General features: G+C 49.1%; 1 long non-coding RNA gene across 1 annotated transcript; it reads left to right on the top strand.

The window, feature by feature from the left end:
• The first annotated feature begins 325 nt into the window (after window positions 1-325).
• LOC132084390 (uncharacterized) lies at window positions 326-3,912 on the top strand. The gene is made up of 5 exons (XR_009420061.1): window positions 326-538; window positions 1,163-1,226; window positions 1,924-1,999; window positions 2,117-2,884; window positions 3,479-3,912. It is a non-coding gene; the product is annotated as an uncharacterized LOC132084390 (long non-coding RNA).
• Window positions 3,913-11,027: the final 7,115 nt, after the last annotated feature.

Raw genomic sequence — 11,027 nt, 5'->3', positions numbered from 1 at the left:
AAAAACAGCGTTAAAAAAAGAAAAAGAGTTGGAGGGGAAAAGAGAGGGCATTCGGGAGGAGCGGTCCTGCCTCAGGTCCTTCCCCGCCCTGGGGCGAAGGACCCGTTTGATGCCCGGGAGGGACTGCAGCTCCCGGTGGCGGGGGACGGAGCCGTGGCTGTCAGCCCGAGACTCCAACTCCCGGCAGGCCCTGCTGCCGGCGCGGCGTGTGACGCAACGGCTATCGCGGCACATGAGTGGCTACCAGCCCGAGACTCCAACTCCCGGCAGGCCCTGCTGCCGGCGCGACGTGTGACGCAACGGCCGACGCTGCCCGGCATTTTTCTCTAAATCGGCAGTAAATACAGCTGAGTAAAATTAGCTTGGTTTTCTTCCTTCTTTTTTAACTGAATTGTTTTTATCAAAAATACTATTTGAATATGTAGAAAAAGTGGGGATGTCCTGTACTATATCCTAGCTTTTCTTGTTTATAGGGTGCTCAGAAAACATGCGTCCCTTAGAGTCCCTCAGAAAGGTTCTCAGTGCGATCTCTACCAAGGTATGTATTTACTAATAAGTGATCCCTTTAGATATTTGCCTGTGTACCTTTTCCTGTAATTCAGAGCTTGCGTTCTGTGGGTTTTATGATAAACCTGTAAAATATGTAAGAATGCTTTTGCAAGTCTGAATCGTTGAAGGCAGCAGTAAGTGGATTTAGAGCCTGTTCTTGACCAGACAACGGGAAAAAGTGTGACTTTGATGCTGAACTTGTTTTTTTCATTTTTCATTTGACTTGTCTGGAATGATTTAGGAATAGAGAGAGCTAGAAAAAGAGAGAAATGGAATTGATTATGGAGCACTCCTCAAATGCTCACCACGATTCAGTGTAGAGCCGAAGTGAAGGGTGATGGAACAGAGCTCTGTGCTTTAGAAGGAAATAAATTTAAACCTGACCTCCGCACAGAGTCTCACTAACTTCTTTTGTTTTAAAATACAAAATATTATTAGGAAGTGTTGGAAGTTAGTGTTTTGGGAAAGAAACGGCAGTTCCACAGAACATTCCATTTAACAGAGGCTCTGGGAACGATTCATGTTGTAACTGCTGTCACTGCAATCAGTTGGTGGTTCAGCCTTGAAATGTGCACTTGCCCTTCTATAAAGCACTGTTTTGTTTGCCTTTCAGTGCTATGAGTCTTGATAAATTGGAGAAGAGCCCAAGAGAAATTTTTCATCCCTTGATATAAAAGGTAGGAAGTGACTTTTTTTGGTTTGGTTCTTTTTCTTTATTATTTCCTGGAAATAAAAGTAATTAAGTATAGGTACTACTGGTTTGTTTCTTCCAGTAGCAGATGATAACAATAGCAGTAGTAATAGTAAAAATAATAATAGAAATAATAATAATAGCAATGTAATACTACCTAAACTGTCTTTATCCATTGAACTGGCCATTTCAAATCAAAACTTCTAAACACAAATCAAACCATCATCCTCGTAGAATCTTTCACAGCAGTGGGCTATAGATCCTGGTTTTGTTGACAGGATTTATTGGTTCTGGAATAGCAAGAGGGAAGTACAAGCCTAACTACTTCTAGCTCACAGACCCATCCAGTGAATACTGCTTTGTGTTTTGGTGGGCTTGTGATGACTTTGAAATCAATTGCTCATTCCAGTAAAAAAAATTAATGTTTTTTTGAACCTGACAGCAGAAATAACTTTAGGCACCAACTTAATAATAACAGATCACCAATTTAAGTTCATAATTTTATGCTGTACTATCAAAGTTTAAAGGTAAATTTTTACTTATTAGGAGATGGTATAAAGTGTATGTTCCAATGTGTTGGATGTATGCAAAGGTACATACGTACCCGAAAGTCCTTAGAGGAAACAAATTTTTACGTCTGCTGTTTGATTGTTTCTCATACAATATTTGGTTTTATTTCCCAGGGATCGGTGAATTTTAACTTTGGAGTCCTCTGTGCTAAGGATGCTCAGCCTACAGATGATGAAATGTTCAGTAATGGTGAGTTTTTCACCTTCTCTTTAATTGCTATGCTGATCTGAATAAGAAAAAAACAAAAGCGAGAGAAAAAAAAAGGATGGTTTATTATTTTTTACGCTGTTATGTTTGTTTCCTCAGTATTTGCTGCAGCTCTGCGAACCCAAGCTTTGGGTTCCTTCTGTCCCACTGGGAGTTGCCCAGTTTGGTTGCATCTGGTGAAATTCACCCTGAGACCTTACAGAGCTAGCTCAAACTACGTGAGAGCCATTTGCAGTTCTCTCCAGACACCTGGAGAATGGGTGATGTTTCTGAGGGTCTGGCAAGTATACTTGTATCAAAACTCAGTCTGTGAAATTTCTGGGGAAAACCCTTCTGTGTCCTGAAGGGTTCAAACTCTGGTGAGGATCCAGTTATCAGGTGCTCACCTGGATGGTTCCAGCTCTTAAAGTGAACACTTGTACTCTTACCCTGTAGTTTACATCTATTGTATTTTTGTTATTTTGCAAGATTTTACGGCTTTGCAAAATATTGTGCATTTCACTCTTTGGAACCTCTCAGATCGTTCTTTGGTGCAGCACCATCCCATGGGACACTTGGCTGCCGTCCTGAAGGGGTTGGTCGCTAGAATTGTAAATCCTGGAGAGTTTGTAAGTCTTCTGTCCCCAGGGAGGTACCATGCTTTGTTTACTTTTGTTCTGTTTGTTAGGCGCTGCTTCTCATTGGAAGTATGAATTTCAAACTACCCTGTTCTTATTTTAACTGTTTTCCTGGTTCTCTCCCTACGGCAGGGAAAGACTCTCGTATCCTTGTCGTCGGGCTCGGTGCTGTCCAAGAAGATGCAGAGACTAAAAAAATCATAAGAAGCAAAATATGACTGCAGGGAAAACAAGCTGGAGAGAACAAAAGGTGATATTGTTATCCTTACCCTGTATTAGAAACATCCGCTGTGCTTTGATGCTGGCAGCTGCCAGGGGCTTGTTAGCTCTTTGTAGGCAGGTGTAGGTGTTCACTTGTAGGTTTTTTCTCTGGACAAGTCAATTCAAACTTTGCTAAGCTTATATTTGCAAATTACTCTCTAGCACAGTCCAGCATGACATTTTTGAATGTTGTAAAAATACCATGTTACTTGGAAAGTGCTAATGATGAGAAGCTTTAGGGAAAAATAAGATGTCAGGGTTGGGAGATGTGAGAAGAATTTTGAGGGGATGTTAGACTGAAATAAAGCACACTTGAAGCTGGACTGGCACGCTGGCAGATCCCCTATTAAACAGTAGCGCTGAGATTAGGCTGGGGGTTGCCCATTGTTTCTGTAGAAATAAATGTTTTCTGGTCTTCAGAGGTAAGCTGCTTTGAAAAGCTGGAAGGCACAGCATAGTGACAATCCGTGTGCTTCGCATTAAAAATAGATTTCAGAAGGGTCCTAGGCTTTTGTCTTTTCCTAGAAGTCGATGTAATCCTATTGAGGAGTTTTTAATTCTGTGCTGCCATGTCATCGATCAGGGCCCTGTCGTACTAATCATCATACAGATGCAAAACAAAAAATCAGACCCTGTCCCGACCACTTAGAGCCCAGAACACGATTTCCTCAGGCTGCCATTTGTGTGCCATCGGTACTCACCATGGAAGCGAGCTGGGGATTGTTGCACCCGTTGGGAACAAACCGCTTCTCGTCACACAGAAATGGAATTGGGACGACGCCTCAGCCAGCCTCTCTCTCCTGAATCTGCAGCAGAGCAGTTCCAGTCCATGCGGGCAATCCAGTTCCTGACGATCTGAGCGCACGGAGCAGCGCTCAGCTGCTGTGGGGGGCTCAGGGAGGGCAGAGTGTGCATTGTCATCTTCCTGAACCTACAGACGCGAATCAAAGTGAGAAGCCACAGGGTGGAAATCAGTCGCATATATGCTAAATAAAACTTGCAGGTTTTTTTTAAGAATTGTTTTTGCTTGTTCTTTGTTGTGCTTCTGTGCTTAGAAAACCTCCCTTTACAATCAGTTCAATTCATCAATTGAACCTTTGTTTGCAGACTCTCACTGAGCAGAATTTGTTGCAGACTCAGTGCACGCTGTGCAGGCCTCCCGGGAGTGTGAGGAGCTCACGTGTGCTACTTTTTGCTTTAGGACGCTCTGAGGTATTTATTCCTTTTGGGATACATGATGAGAATTCCCAAGAGAGGTAGTTATAAGGTATGACATCGGGAAAAAGCCTGTGTGGTTGGAATGTTGTTGCTGTCAAAAGTTAATTTTTTTCTTAGCCAGTAGTTAGCTTTTTGCTTTATTTTTGTGGTATCAATATTTTATTGTTTAAAAAATTCCTTCAAAATAACTTCAGTGGTCGCCCACCAGTACCTTGTTCAGATTTGCCTATTTGCTTGTAGCTGAAATGTTCACATCTTGTTTATCATTCTATTTAAGAAACTGCTGCCCAGCCAACTAATAACTGAATATCCATCTGTCTAGGACACGGGGAGAGGATTTAGGTAATGTCTTTATTTCCAGAAAAAAGTTCCAGTGTAGTTTCTAAATAGAGGAGAAGGGGGTGAAGACTCGGGGCTCTGATGCCGTTGGGGCACCCCAAGGTCCCCAGGAGAGGGGGCCCCACGGCGGTGCAGGAGCAGGTGTGTTCTCATGTAATATTGAACAAATTATAAATATAAATATGAAAATTATAAACATGAAAATATTTTTAAAATACTTAAATAAAGCGGGTTTTCTTTATTGGTCAATAGGCAGTGTTTTGATTGTAAAATTATAAATGCAAATAATATAAAGGTAGAAATCTAAGTTTAGAAATATATAATAAATACATACAGATAAATATAAAAATTTAAAATATCAGAAAAAATTAGTTGTAGCAGTAGATATTATACATAATTTAAATAATGATTTAAATCTATTTTAAAATTTTATATATATAATATATCATTATTAATGTAATACATCCAAAGAAACGATAAATTAAAATATGAATGTATAATTATACAAAGTATAAATAAAAAATATTTCAGTATCCTTTAAAAGAAGGGTTTTTTTATTTATTTGGTTAGAGACGGGGTTTTTATTTGGAATAATGGAAGTATTATAGAAGTATAAAATTAAATATAGAAATATACAGTCAATATAGAAAGATATTTGTAAAAACACGAGCGAACGACGCCTCTTTCGGCCGAACCAAGGCGAGACCGGCGGAACCTGACGGCCTCGAGCGAACCGAGGCCAGGCTTGCGAGGCTGCCTGAACGGAGCCGAGCTCAGCCGAACCGAGCCCGCTGCTCTCGTGCGCGCTAATTAGCGCGAGTGCGGTCACTGCCCAATGAGCTCCTGTGCCACGCCGCGCTCCCGATCGTGTCCGTGCGATGGCCGGGCCGCCCGCGGGACGCGGCAGCAGGAGAGCCCCGAGCCGGGCGAGTTTAACGTGAGGCGGCGCCGCTTGCCCGCCGTCAGGGAGCCGAGCCGAGGCGAGCTCAGCCGAACGCGGAGAGAGCGGCTCCGAGTTGGGCCGAAGCGAGCCGAGCCGCGCCGAGGGCAGAGAGCGGCTCCGAGTTCGGCCGAAGCGAGCCGAGGCGCGCCGAGCGCACTGATCGGCTCCGAGTTCGGCCGAGGCGAGCCGGGCCGCGCAGAGAGTGGCTCCGAGTTCGACCGAAGCGAGCCGAGCCGCGCCGAGCGCAGAGAGCGGCTCCGAGTTCGGCCGAAGCGAGCCGAGCCGCGCCGGGCGCACAGAGAGGCTCCGAGTTCGGCCGAAGCGAGCCGAGCCGCGCCGGGCGCACTGATCGGCTCCGAGTTCGGCCGAAGCGAGCCGAGCCGCGCCGGGCGCACAGAGAGGCTCCGAGTTCGGCCGAAGCGAGCCGAGCCGCGCCGGGCGCACAGAGAGCGGCTCCGAGTTCGGCCGAAGCGAGCCGAGCCGCGCCGGGCGCAGAGAGCGGCTCCGAGTTCGGCCGAAGCGAGCCGAGCCGCGCCGGGCGCACAGAGAGGCTCCGAGTTCGGCCGAAGCGAGCCGAGCCGCGCCGGGCGCACTGATCGGCTCCGAGTTCGGCCGAAGCGAGCCGAGCCGCGCCGGGCGCAGAGAGAGCGGCTCCGAGTTCGGCCGAAGCGAGCCGAGCCGCGCCGGGCGCAGAGAGCGGCTCCGAGTTCGGCCGAAGCGAGCCGAGCCGCGCCGGGCGCACAGAGAGGCTCCGAGTTCGGCCGAAGCGAGCCGAGCCGCGCCGGGCGCACTGATCGGCTCCGAGTTCGGCCGAAGCGAGCCGAGCCGCGCCGGGCGCACAGAGAGGCTCCGAGTTCGGCCGAAGCGAGCCGAGCCGCGCCGGGCGCAGAGAGCGGCTCCGAGTTCGGCCGAAGCGAGCCGAGCCGCGCCGGGCGCACAGAGAGGCTCCGAGTTCGGCCGAAGCGAGCCGAGCCGCGCCGGGCGCACAGAGAGGCTCCGAGTTCGGCCGAAGCGAGCCGAGCCGCGCCGGGCGCAGAGAGCGGCTCCGAGTTCGGCCGAAGAGAGCCGAGGCGCGCCGAGCGCACTGATCGGCTCCGAGTTCGGCCGAGGCGAGCCGGGCCGCGCAGAGAGTGGCTCCGAGTTCGACCGAAGCGAGCCGAGCCGCGCCGAGCGCAGAGAGCGGCTCCGAGTTCGGCCGAAGCGAGCCGAGCCGCGCCGGGCGCACTGATCGGCTCCGAGTTCGGCCGAAGCGAGCCGAGCCGCGCCGAGCGCAGAGAGCGGCTCCGAGTTCGGCCGAAGCGAGCCGAGCCGCGCCGGGCGCACAGAGAGGCTCCGAGTTCGGCCGAAGCGAGCCGAGCCGCGCCGGGCGCACTGATCGGCTCCGAGTTCGGCCGAAGCGAGCCGAGCCGCGCCGGGCGCAGAGAGCGGCTCCGAGTTCGGCCGAAGCGAGCCGAGCCGCGCCGGGCGCACAGAGAGCGGCTCCGAGTTCGGCCGAAGCGAGCCGAGCCGCGCCGGGCGCAGAGAGCGGCTCCGAGTTCGGCCGAAGCGAGCCGAGCCGCGCCGGGCGCAGAGAGCGGCTCCGAGTTCGGCCGAAGCGAGCCGAGCCGCGCCGGGCGCACTGATCGGCTCCGAGTTCGGCCGAAGCGAGCCGAGCCGCGCCGGGCGCAGAGAGCGGCTCCGAGTTCGGCCGAAGCGAGCCGAGCCGCGCCGGGCGCACTGATCGGCTCCGAGTTCGGCCGAAGCGAGCCGAGGCGCGCCGAGCGCAGAGAGCGGCTCCGAGTTCGGCCGAAGCGAGGCGATCCGTGCCGAAGGGTCGAGTCCAGCCGAATGCAGATGACAATGGCCGAGTTTAGCCGAGCACAGCCGCATTTAGCCGAGCAGCTGTGAGCCTTGCACGCTTGAGGTGAGCGTGCATCGTTGCCGGCCTGGGATTGAGTGAAATGCACTAAGGAAACCAGCTCTGGGGAGGGAGGCAGGGAAATCCTCTCTTAACGTTTACCAATTCGTCCGTCAAACTCATCACGGCAGGACAGAGTGAAGACTGAAAGTGTAAGAAGATGTGGAGGGAAACAGAGAATCTGGCAGGAGCATCGAACGCACAAGTGCACGAATTTTGCTTTTTGCTTGGATGTAAACTCAGAAGTTGTAAGGAATTTGGGAAGGAGAAGGGACATTTCAGAAGGAGAAGAAGTTGTTGTTGGAGTCCTGGCAAAAGCTTTAAAAAAAAAAAAAAAAGTGGTTTCTTTTTTCTTCACTATTATATTCTTTGGTGGTATATGGTGTGCTGTTTTATTTCTTGGTGTTATTAGCTCTGTGTAAATTGTTTATTGAGTCAAGCTAACTTTGCTTGGGTTGTTTTGTATTTGAGGTAGGATCAATTTCAAGAGGTTTCTTTCACAGACTTCTGATAGGTATTACTGGGATTTTGGTTTTGTTTACTGTATGCATAAACATAGAGATTTGGTAGGGCCAGCTGGGCTGCTGGAGTTTTGGGTGTGAATTTATTAGATGGCTTTTGTTAAACACAGAATAATTATGTAAGGTAACAGCAAATTACCCAATTACCCAATTGATCTAGCTATGTAACCTTACCACAAAGTTTTATATCTTGCCAGTTTTCTGTTCTTCTGCTCCAAGTAGTTGTTGCAAAAAAAGAAAGCACTGTTACTTTTCTGAAAAGTTTTCTTCTATAACAAGCCCTTTACTGCCCTTGAATGTGAGTCAGAGGAGCCAAACAGCTGCAGCTGCTCTGAGGGCTTGGTGGGATTCGCCCCCTCCCTTTTCCTGGGTGGCATGGGAACGAGAGGCGGGCACAATCAGGGGTATATTAACCCCAGCCGTGGCTGAGGGGCTTCATTCCCTCTCTGGGATGTGCTGGGTTAAGAGCTCTCCTCATTTCAGTGAAGAGGCTTTTTCAGCCCGTCTCAGCATCTTTTCAGCAGGTGTTTCTGGGCATCTAAAGCACAGAGGCTTGGAAGATTCTGTGAAGAAAACAGCATGGAATACAGGGAGTATTTAGGTTTGTGATTTTGGGTTTTGTGTTTAGGAGTGGTAAGGTGCTTTTGTAATTTTTAGTTTTGCTCTGGTTGTTTTTTTGGTTGGATTTCTTTTGGTGGAATTTTTGGTTTTTTTTGGTTTTCATTTTGGGGTTTTTAGTTGGTTTTTGTGGGGGTTTTGGATTTTTTGATGTTTTCTGTGGTTTTTTTGTTTCTGTGGGGAGTTAGGTGTTTTGGGATTTATTGTTTGTGTGGGTTTTGTTTGTTTGGTTTTTTTTCTTTGTTTGTTTTTGGGATAGGTTTTGTTGGGTTTTTTTTGTTTTGTTTTTTTTTTTAATTGAGGAGTGCAACTCCCTGAAATTCCAAGCTGTGTCAAGCACAACATTTTATTCAGCAGATTGATCATGTCACAGGAGGGATCCGCCCAAGGTCCAAGATGATGTTTGAGATTGAGGCTTCAGGTGAGTTGAGGATTGTGATTGGGAGAGGGAGGGTGAGCAGTTAGGAGTTCTTGGGAGGGAGTTTGCAGGCAGCAGGGTGAGAAAGGGTCTTTATTTGTTTATTTGAGGCCTCCCCCACACAAGGCTTCTCAGAAGCCTAGCAGAGGTATTCCCATGTCTTACAGCACACAAGGTCATCCACTGCACTCAGGGGAATGCCATTTAACTTTGCCTTTCTCTAACCCAGGTGCCACTCCTAATGAAGGCCTTGGAATCATGATGAAGCTGGAGCCTGAAGGAGCCAGGCACACTCAGGAGAGGGCAAGTAGCTGCCTTGGTGGGATTTGGCCCACATAACTCTGGACTCATACTTTGGTTTTGGTTTTCTTTATTGTAGCTCACCGAGAGGCTCACAGGCCATCACGAGGCCCTCCGAGGCAGACTCATTTCAGGTGCAACGTGGATTCCCATCACCGATCATCCAAAAGATAAGTTGAGGGCCTTGGCCTGGAGATGAGAGAATAGTGGGTTGGGAGTTCTTGGGGCAGATTTGAAAATTGGCAGCCGGAAAAGCAATCTTCTCCAAGGGCTTCTTAGGACAGCTAAAGGGAGAGGCTCTACTTTTGATGGCAGCTTTCAGGCGGGCAGTGCAGAACAGCTCCGGTCTGTGTTGTGTTGTCCAGTGTTCTGTGTTCCCTAGTGTGTCTTTGGGGTCCCTTTTGCCTTCTCCCCTCGAGACCCTCACCACAAGCATGATGTGTCGTGTTTCATGTCCCCCCTGTTTGCCACTTTCTGTGTCACGGGTGTGTGCACACATTTTTTGCCGGAGCTGTTCTGCCCTGCCGCATGGCCTGCTGCAGTAGGAGAAACCGTGGGGCGTTGGAATTTGTAATGCTGGCTGTACTTGGGCTCTAGATGCTATTCCTAGATTGACATAAGGTGTTTGCACCTTTTGAGTTATCCTGGTGGTGTTTGGCATATGTTGTAACTTTCTTTCAGGTGCAGACGCGTTCCATGTGTGGCAGGGGGTCAGAGTTAGGAGGTGTCGGGCCTTCTTAGGAGTGCGGTGAGTAGCTGAGTGGTGGGGTTTTGGCCGATGCGGTGCCAAGTTCAGGCACTGATGTTTGGTTCTCTTTAATACAGCTGTCTGAGAGACACCAGCCCGGTGCCAGCAGGACCTTCCCAGCTGACGAGGTGGCCTTTCTTTGCACCTGACAGGGACCAGCATCCCCAGATGTCTGAGAGATAAGTAGAGGGCTGTGACCCACAGAGGGGATGAAAGCACGGTGCTGGTTTGGGAATTCCTGGGAGGGGATTTTGAGTCCAATTTTGGAGGGGGGGGTGTGGTGTGTTCATGAAGTGGCCCCTTAGGCCCCATAAAAGCCAAGTCTCACTTTTGATTGCAGTGCTGAGGTGTGCAGCAGGGCAGAGCAGTCCCGGTGTGTCTCGTGTCACTTCTCTATTGTGCATTATGTGTTGTTTGCGTATGCCATATCTTTCACTTAGGGGGGCCTGTGAGAAACCCTGGCATCATTGTTAGCCTCTGTGATCTCTGCACTCCTTGGCCTGGCGCCCAGGCCACAGAACTTTTGACTAGGGAGCTCAGACAAGCATCAGACTCTCTTCTCTCTTTGGAAGCATCCAGTCAGACGTCTTTTCAGGTCTTGTTCTGAGCTGTATGGACAGCTGTGCCCCACCTGGATCCATTATGGTGGATTAGGACTTGTAATATTACGAGGTTAGGTAGAGGATTTTGACTGTAGGATTCCTAGGCATCAGTCTTTGCTGTTCTTGGAATAAATCATTCAGTAATCATCTTCTTCATCCAGGGTTCTCTGAGCCTCATCAGCTCACCATCGGTCTCAGCTCGCTCATCTCCTTTTGCATTCTCTCAGTCCTTGCAGCCGTTTTCCTTGCCAAGAGATTTCTGTTCCTGTTGTGTCCCCGTTGTCTGTCCTATCCTGTGTCATGGCTCTCAGCACACATTTGTGCCGGAGCTGCTCTGCCGTGCTGCACAGCCTGGTGCGATAGGAGAAGTCCCAGGGACTTGGAGTTTGTAATGTGGGGTGTAGTTGGACTCTAGATGGGATTTGTAGATGGGCACATCATATCTGGAGCTCATCAGTTATCCTGCCACAGTGTGACTCTTGTCCTAACTTTTTTTTCAGGTTCAGATGGATTAAATGTGTGCCAGAG

The sequence above is a fragment of the Ammospiza nelsoni genome, chromosome 26, assembly GCF_027579445.1.
Source record: "Ammospiza nelsoni isolate bAmmNel1 chromosome 26, bAmmNel1.pri, whole genome shotgun sequence".
NCBI lineage: Eukaryota > Metazoa > Chordata > Aves > Passeriformes > Passerellidae > Ammospiza > Ammospiza nelsoni.
This window is presented reverse-complemented; position numbering and strand designations above follow the sequence as displayed.